This window comes from Marmota monax, unplaced genomic scaffold, assembly GCF_021218885.2.
Source record: "Marmota monax isolate L192 unplaced genomic scaffold, Marmota_monax_Labrador192_F-V1.1 WCK01_AAM20220418_F8-fsc00019, whole genome shotgun sequence".
NCBI lineage: Eukaryota > Metazoa > Chordata > Mammalia > Rodentia > Sciuridae > Marmota > Marmota monax.
In genome coordinates this window covers 9316782-9325381 of record NW_026695242.1, presented here as the reverse complement: position 1 = coordinate 9325381, position 8600 = coordinate 9316782, and the positions used below count along the sequence as shown (strand labels likewise).

Here is an 8600-nt window from a genome sequence, read left to right as displayed (position 1 = left end):
ACAAGGTGGATGCATGTTTTGGTAGGGGAGACCGAAACAAGTTAGCCCTCTGAGGACAGGGACTTCTGTTTGTCTAGTTCCCTGTGGCATCACAGTGTTGGACTACAGTGGAAGCTGTCAGTCTTTGTGAAATGAATGGATATGAATGTAGAGAAGAGTGATGAGAGCTGGTGCTGGGCTTATTTAGGTAGGGTGGTGTCCAAAGGCCAGGCTGATGCCTAGGAGCCTCAATTTATCCATCACAGTTTTTTTTTTTTTTTTCCCTATTAAAATTTATTAGCAATGCTATTAGGAAAAAAATAGATTTCTTCTGGGAAAAAGCTGAGAAAAACTGAATCAGAGGTTAATCTCTTGGTTATGTGCATTTCCCCCTCACCACTGTCAATTGTTTTTTTTTTTTTTTTTTTTTGTACTAGGGATTAAACTCAGGGGCACTTGGCCACTGAGCCACACCCCCAGCCTTACTTTATATTTTAATAGAGACAGGGTCTCACTGAGTTGCTTAGCACCTTACTTTTACTAAGGCTGGCTTTGAACTCAAGATCCTCCTGTCTCAGCCTCCTGAGCTGCTAGGATTACAGGCATGTGCCACTGAGCCTGGCTACCATTGTCATTCTCACATTAAAATATTCTTGGCAGTTCTGGTATCTGAAATTATTATATGAACAAAGAATATCTCTAGGGCAGTAGTCCCAGAGTAAGAAATTTACCATCAGCTCTAAACACATTTCATCATGGTATCCAAGTGTTATCCTTAGAAGCTGAGGAAAACTTAACAGCTATCCAATCAAAAGTATAATTTTAACATGTTTTTAAAGAATTACATTACAGGTGCACACCTGTAATCCTAGCAGCTGGGGAGGATGGGACAAGAGAATGGTGAGTTCAAAGCCAGCCTCAGCAAAAACTGAAGCACTAAGCAACTTGGTGAGACCTGGTCTCTAAATAAAATACAAAATAGAGCTAGGGATGTGGCTCAGTGGTTGAGTGACCCTGAGTTTAGTCCCTGGTACCAAAAATAAATAAATAAATAATAACAAAAACCTGAACACAACATATAGTACACACTAGGTATTAAAATGGAATTTATAAAACAAAAACATAAGGATGTCCATCAAAGTTTTCAACCCTGGTTCAACACAGCTAAAAGGAGTTAAAGATCATCAGCTTTGAGTTGGATAGATGTGATTCAGTTCTTCCCACCACTTCCAGCTTTGTGACCTTGCCCTCATGGAACATGGTCTCTATATCTGAAGAAGGTGGACCGTTGCGCTTCTTAGAATTGTTGGGAGGTTAAATATGATGATGTCAAGTTCAAAGCAGCCTCAGCAACTTAGTGAATCCCTAAGTAACTTAGTAAGACTGTGTCTAAAAAAACAATGAACTGGGGATGTGGCTCAGTGGTTAGCATCCCTGAGTTCAATCCCTGGTACCCAAAATGTGATGGTGTGCTGTTTAGGGCCTGGCACACAGGAAGTGTCTTATAAATGAGCCTGAAGGTTTGGGCCCATTCTGGTTGTGAAATGACCTCTTAGGTCATTTTGAGAACTGAACTAATTTGAGCAACTGCTGGATTGAGGCTAAATTTAGAGATTAAACTTGATGTGGCTCAAATTCAGCCAGGGAACAGAGCCGGATTTGCCAAAGTAGTCATTGCTCTTAGCTTTGACCTCAGTAGTTAAGAATCAATATGATATTTTATTTAACTGAGATGACAGTCTTTATCTGACCTTTGCCTTCATGGGAATGAAGGCCAAACAGGTGGTGCGGACCATGTCTCCCTCACCTGTGGATAATGAAATGCCTGGAAGGACACATCCCTTTTCCTATTTTGCATTTGGACAACTCTTGCTTCAGGAGTTTGCTTTCCCCTGTGACTTACACCATTACATGCAGTCAGCCAGTTGGTCTCAAGAAATGCCCATGAACTGAACTGGATTGAGGATTTGGTCCCATGATATTTTAGTGGTGAGGTACATCAGTCACTTGGAGTGTTGTTAATTCTGCATTTTTCTCCAGGGGGCCAGAGTTGGCAAATGGGAGAAGACACTTAGGCAAAGCTCTTGCAGACTTAGGCAAGGCTCTTGCAGACTTGGGCAAGTTAAATGTTTGCATTTAAAAAATGCTATCAGGCTGGGGATTTGGCTCAGTTGGTAGAGTGCTTGCCTGCAGCACAAGGCCCTGGGTTCAATCCCCAGCACTACAAAAAATTTAAAAAAAAATAATAAAGAAAGAAAGTTTTTTGGGCTGAAGATGTGGCTCAAGTGGTAGCGTGCTCACCCGGCATGCGTGCGGCCCGGGTTCGAACCTCAGCACCACATACAAAGATGTTGTGTTCGCCGAAAACTAAAAAATAAATACTAAAAATTCTCTCTCTCTCTCTCTAAAAAAAAAAATAAATAAATAAAAATAAAAAAATGCTATCAGGGAAGGGCTGCTTCAACGTTTAGCTGAAGAATGTTTATGAACAGTGATGGTTTGCCCTTTCACCTCTCCCTTCTTTTCTGGGGCAGAAGGGCACTGTGGTTAAGCAGAGGTGACCAAACTAAAAACACAACATCAGGGGAAGAAAATTAAAAATATTAGAGTAGATAATTAGGGTAGCCCTGGATAATTTTACAAAATATGCTGAAATGGTCACTATAAATAAAAGCCTGGTCTTCCTATTCCTTCTTTGCAAAAATTTGATTTGCCCCTTATCTTTTTGGTGGGCTTCTGGGCCAGTTAAGTTCAAGGTGTACATTACATCATAGTCATATTCCTCCTTTTCTAAAACACAGCTTTTATTTATTTTTTAAAAATTATTATGTAGTTTTCTAGTAGGTTCTCTAGTACTTGCCTGAAAGTCCTTCTTGGATTATTGTGGGTTCAGCAAAATGTCAGTCAACATGAGGTGTGGGCCAAGGCTTAGATGTTCATCTGTTCTGTCCCTATGACCCAAGGAATTTAGTGAAATGTGGTACGTGCATCACTAGCTGGGATTAATAACTAATGACTTGTACTTTGCACATTATGTCTGTGAAAGTGTGAAAATCTACACAACAACACTGGGTATTTTGGAAAATGTCTTGCTGTGAATCATAGATACACAAAATTATCATCACAAACCATCAAAGTCTCTTATACTTGGAACAAGGAGTCTATAATTATAATGCAGCAATTTGTTCTCTGTATCCAACTTCAAACAAGCCTATTAGGATATAATGAAAAGCTATAGTTTTCTAAGAGACATTATGAACACGTTTCTGCATGACCACGGCTATCTATAAATATTTGTCATTTAAGATAATGGGGCAGTTTCACATACAGACAAAAACAGTAGTTGTCTTTTGGGTAAAAAAATGCTCAAGGAGAAAAAAAAAAAGAAGTAGGATGGGACTTTCTTTGAAGGTTGAATTTAAGAAGGTATGTTTGGCAAATTTGATCAGACGGGGCCCTTTAAGGCTATGCTCTTGGAACTGAAGATTCAAAGTCGTCTATCCCCTGGCAAAAGCACTTGGTTCATAGAGGCTTGGGGAAGGTTTATAACATAGTGATTAAGTGGAACCGCCATCTGACACAAGTGTAAGATACAGGAAAATTGATAATTCTCTGCTGGAAACTCTTTTTTCACAAGAGGCTGTGAATCAGGTAGCAATCTTATTATTAATTTTTTTAAGAGAGAGAGAGAATTTTTTTTTTAATATTTATTTTTTGTTTTTAGTTTTTGGCAGACACAACATCTTTCTTTGTACGTGGTGCTGAGGATTGAACCTGGGCCCGGGCCGCACGCATGCCAGGCAAGCGCGCTACCACTTGAGCCACATCCCCAGCCCAACAATCTTATTTTTAAAAAAATGTTTAATCTCAGGAGAAAGGAGGATTACGAGTTTGAGACCAGTCTCAGTGACTCTGCAAGGCCATTCAGTAATTTAGTGAGAACCTGTCTCGAAAAATAAAAGGACTGGGGTTGTGGCTCAGAGGAAGAATAACCCTGGGTTCAATCTCCAGTGTCTAAATAAATAAACACAGATCTCACTGAAAATAAGAATTCTGCACATTAATTTTAATCTGTGCATAAACTGAAGCCATGTGTTTGTGGGGGGGGGTGGGGGGGTACTGGGCTGCCCTCAAACTTTGAACTTGCCATCTTCCTGCCTCCATAGTAGCTGGAATTACAGACTGAGGTAGTTTGTCAGGTTTCTCCACTATGAAGTTACTCCTTCCATTCTTAACTCTTGGGAAAGTAGTTACTGTGTCCAGTTATATTTCATCTATTTATTTATTTGGTACTAGGGATTGAACCCAGGGGTACTCAATCACTAAGCCACATCCCCAGCCCCCCTTTTTTAATATTTATTTTTAGTTTTAGGTGGATATAATATCTTTATTTTATTTTTACATGGTGCTGAGAATCGAACCCAGTGCCTTACGCATGCTAGGAGAGCGCGCTACCACTTGAGCCACATCCCCAGCCCTTTTTTATTTAGACAGGGTCTTGCTGAGTTGCTTAGGGCCTCCCTAAGTTGATGAGGCTGGTTTTGAACTTACGACCCTCCTACCTCCTCCCAAGCTGCTGGGATTACGTGTATGCACCACCGTGCCTGGCTTTTCCATTTTTTTGAAGGTGAAGTATCTGATTAAATTATTAGAATTATCCTTCAAGGGAGTTTTTTTCCTCCCTCACTTATATAATTTGTTCAATGATTTATTTATATCAGTATTGGTTAATGGAAGTTTATTTTATACTTTGGATTATAATACAATAATGCTTTATTTTCTTGCTGAGGTTGTTCAAGCTGTGGTTATTGGGAATTTGTTCAGTTGGCTTCTGTGTCCCCTTGACATATCCCTGTCATTTTGGTGTTTGGCTTGTTTTTTTTGTCATCACTTTCTTGCTTTTGCAGGGGCAAAGGGAGAGCTTCGCATTCCCCCTCTGAAGATTTGCTGGAACAAACTGGCAGTAATAGACAGATCTAGAGATGGTAGGAGAAAAAGGTGTACAAACATGTCTAAAGTGCATGGGGACAATCACAGAAGTGTCACTACCCAGGAACCCAGTGTCCAGAGGCTTCTGTACCTTCTCAGAGAGAGGGAGATGGGGAACGTGGAAATTTTGAGGGATGGTAAATTCTTTTAGGTAATGAATGGGCCTAATGCTCAGATAATAGTAAATGCTTCTTTTTGGGAGTCGAATGGGCCTAGCAGATGGACAATGGCTTGTGGTCAAAAGTTGTCCAGGTGTGGCTCATTCTTTGAACTTCCTTCCTGCAGATATGAGTTTATCTGATGAAAACTCAGAGAAGAGACCAAAGATACTTGTTTTTTCCTTTGATGGGTTTAGTCTTTAAGCATGTAAGGGAATGTCCGAGGAAAGCCCTTTCCAGTATCTGCTGCTCTCCAGGGGCCTTTAACTGAACATGATCAGCAGACCAAGTGCCATTTTTTGGGGGTGAAATCCTCTGACTCCTTCCCTTTTTAGCATTACAAGGTGCTCCAGGATCATCCTGTATGTATCTGGTTCCTTTTTCTCTTTTTTAGAATATTAGATACCAAGATCTAGACCCAGGCACAGGGGTGCATGCCCCTTGGGAGTCTGAGGCAGTAGAATGATAAGTTTGAGGTCAGCTTGGGAAATGGAGCAAGATTCTGTCTCAAAATAAAAAATCAAAAATGGTTGGAGATGTGGTTCACTGGTAAGTGCCTCTTGGTTCAATCTCCAGCACTGGAAAAAAAAAATCTGGCCACTATGTGTTCTTTGCTACCAATGTCATTGCATCTACGGCCTCTCAGATGACAAAGCTAGGCAACACATGTGTGCCTGCTAACCTATGTATGGACACATGTCTATAAATATTTATATAACACAAAACATCTGTGGCTATATTAAGCTAAATAGGAGTCTTGCCAATGTCCAGTAACATGAAGGGGTTTAGCCTTCTCCTTTGCTTGACTGAAACCTCTCCCTTCAAAGGTGAGAAACCCACCTTTACCATCCACCATCCATTTACTTAATTTAATTAAAATCTATTCCAGTATGCATGGGTAGTGGTTTCAGAACTGCTGAGCCATGCTCTCGGGCATGTCCCCTGAGCCCAGCTGGGAATGACTTTTTAAAATACATTAACTTGGGGGTAGGGGCTACAGTCACCATGTCCGGCCAGGAAGGTGGCAAGAAGCAGCCCCTGAAGCAGCCTAAGAAGCAGGCGGAGGAGAGGATGAGGGAGAGAAGACTTTCAAACAAAACACAGAGAGGAGCAGAAGAAGCTTGAGGAGCTAAAAGCGAAAGCCGCAGGGAAGGGCCCCCTGCCCACGGGTGGAATTAAGAAATCTGGCAAAAAGTAAGCCTCTTCTTATGCCTGAAATGATGGTGACCATTGATGCCATTCCTATTAAACATTAGATTCCCTGCTGTAACAGCTTTTGCCACCTATAGCTAGAACGAAGCGTTGTGTTGGAGTCTGTTGTAAACTTAATAAACTTTTGTAAAATAATAATACACACACACACACACACGCATGCACGCACACACTGGCTCATTGTCTCTTGAGTCTCATTCAGCCGTTACTACCTCAGCTGTGAATTTCAAGTAGACCCATCCTAGAATCTTGCCAGAGTTTGGATTCTATATCACTTGGAATTAAACTAGTTCACCTGAAAAAAAAAATACATTAAAGTTCATCCTTTGCTCTGTGAATTTCTACAGGTTTTGGCTACAGGTTTTGGCAGGAGTGTTATGCCATGTATTCACCTTAAGGTGTAATAACACTCCCTTAGAACGCCCCTGTGCTTCATTTATTTGGTTCTCTCCCTGGCCAGTGTTACTTTGTTTGCTGCCTCTGATTTTGCCTTTTTTTTTTCTTTCTTTCCTTCCTTCTTCTTTTTTTTTTTTTTTTGGCAGAGGGCAGGGGCAGGGGTACCAGGGATTGAACTCAGGGGCACTCAGCCACTAGCCACATCCCCAGCCCTATTTTGTATTTTACATAGAGACAGGGTCTCACTGAGTTGCTTGGTGCCTCGCTTTTTTTTCTTTTTTGCTGAGGCTGGCTTTGAATTAACAATCCTCCTGTTTCAGCCTCCGAGCCGCAGGGATTACAGGCGTGTGCCACTGAGCCTCGCCTGGTCTTGACTATTCCACATGTGTGGGTTTGTTTTTTTTTTTTTTTTTGGTGCTGGGGATCGAACACAAGGCCTTGTGCTCTACCAACTGAGCTACATCCCCAGCCCCGGCATGTGTGGGTTTTAAATGTTTCCTCTGAGGCCATTTAGTTTTACCAGAGGAAATTCGAGGTTCCCTATCCCCTCCAAGTGAGGAGGAAAGGAGCACACATGGGTCGGTGTCTGCTGGTCCAGGCTGGACAGGAGAGGCCGGGGTGGGGCCCTCGTGTCTGGTTGGAGGGTTTCACTTAGTTGTCCTGTTTACAGTCTTGTGCCTCACCTCCACATCCCATGGTGCCTGGTGGTCTCAAGTCCAAGGGCTGTTAGGCTCCATCTCTGCACAGAATGGAAGCCCAGTCTCTTGAAGGGGCGGGGGCAGGGTTGGAGGGAGGGACACAGTTGGAACCTTTTTTTATATATAGATTTTTTTTTTGCGGTGGTGCTGGGGATTGAACCCAGGGCCTTGTGCATGCGAGGGAAGCACTCTACTGACTGAGCTACACCCCCAGCCCCTATATATAGATTTTAAACCATTGTTTTCAGCTCCATGTCCTGCCCCCTGTTTTTCTGAAGTAGCTGGACCTCAAATCCTGAGCATTTCTAGAATTTTACAGGTGTCATTAGTTCACTTAGCAGAATCAATCTGTGGAAGCACCTGGGTTTCAATGTCTCATCTGTGAAGCTATTACTTTTCTTTTTTTTGGGGGGGGCGGTACAAAGGATTAAGCTCAGGGGCACTCAACCACTGAGCCACATCCCCAGCCCTTTTTTGTATTTTATTTAGAGACAGAGTCTCACTGAGTTGTTTAGCACCTCACCGTTGCTGAGGCTGGCTCCAAACTGGTGATCCTCCTGTCTCAGCCTCCTGAGCCTCTGGGATTACAGACGTGTGCTACTTCGCCCCATGAAGCTATTACTTTTCTGTGTCCAAAATTATGTTAATGACTCTTATTGACCACCATTTCTTTCCTTTTTTCATCCCCAGCCCTTTTTATGTTTTATTTGAGACAGAGCCTCACTTGTTAAGTTGCTGAGGCTGGTCTTGAACTTACAATCCTCCTGCCTCAGCCTCCTGAGCTGCTGGAATTACAGGTGTGTACCACCGCACCCAGTTATTTCCTTTCATTTTTGTGTCCTCTTGAATTTATGCCATGTTTAACCAAAAGTCTCGTATACTTTCTGAAGTTGGTTATTTTGTGCAGTTGAGATTGAAATTATGCTGAGAATTATTAAAAGCCATCTGAATTACATTTCCTTGTGTCTTATCTTTCTAAATATGTGTTTTGAAAATAGGGCTTTTATTGTACGGTTGTGATTAAAAAATAGTCCTGTCATGGTTTCTTTGTGAGCATTCCCTGTCTTCTCTGGGCATGCAACAAACCTATAAAAAGATCAGTAGTATTCTTTTGAAACTTGCTGAGGTTGACATTTCTGTTTCATTTGTGGTTGCTCCATGGAGACAC

General features: G+C 41.9%; 1 pseudogene; it reads left to right on the top strand.

Annotated features, from left to right (window-relative positions):
* The first annotated feature begins 6131 nt into the window (after positions 1 to 6131).
* LOC124075996 (translation machinery-associated protein 7-like) lies at positions 6132 to 6324 on the top strand (annotated as a pseudogene).
* Positions 6325 to 8600: the final 2276 nt, after the last annotated feature.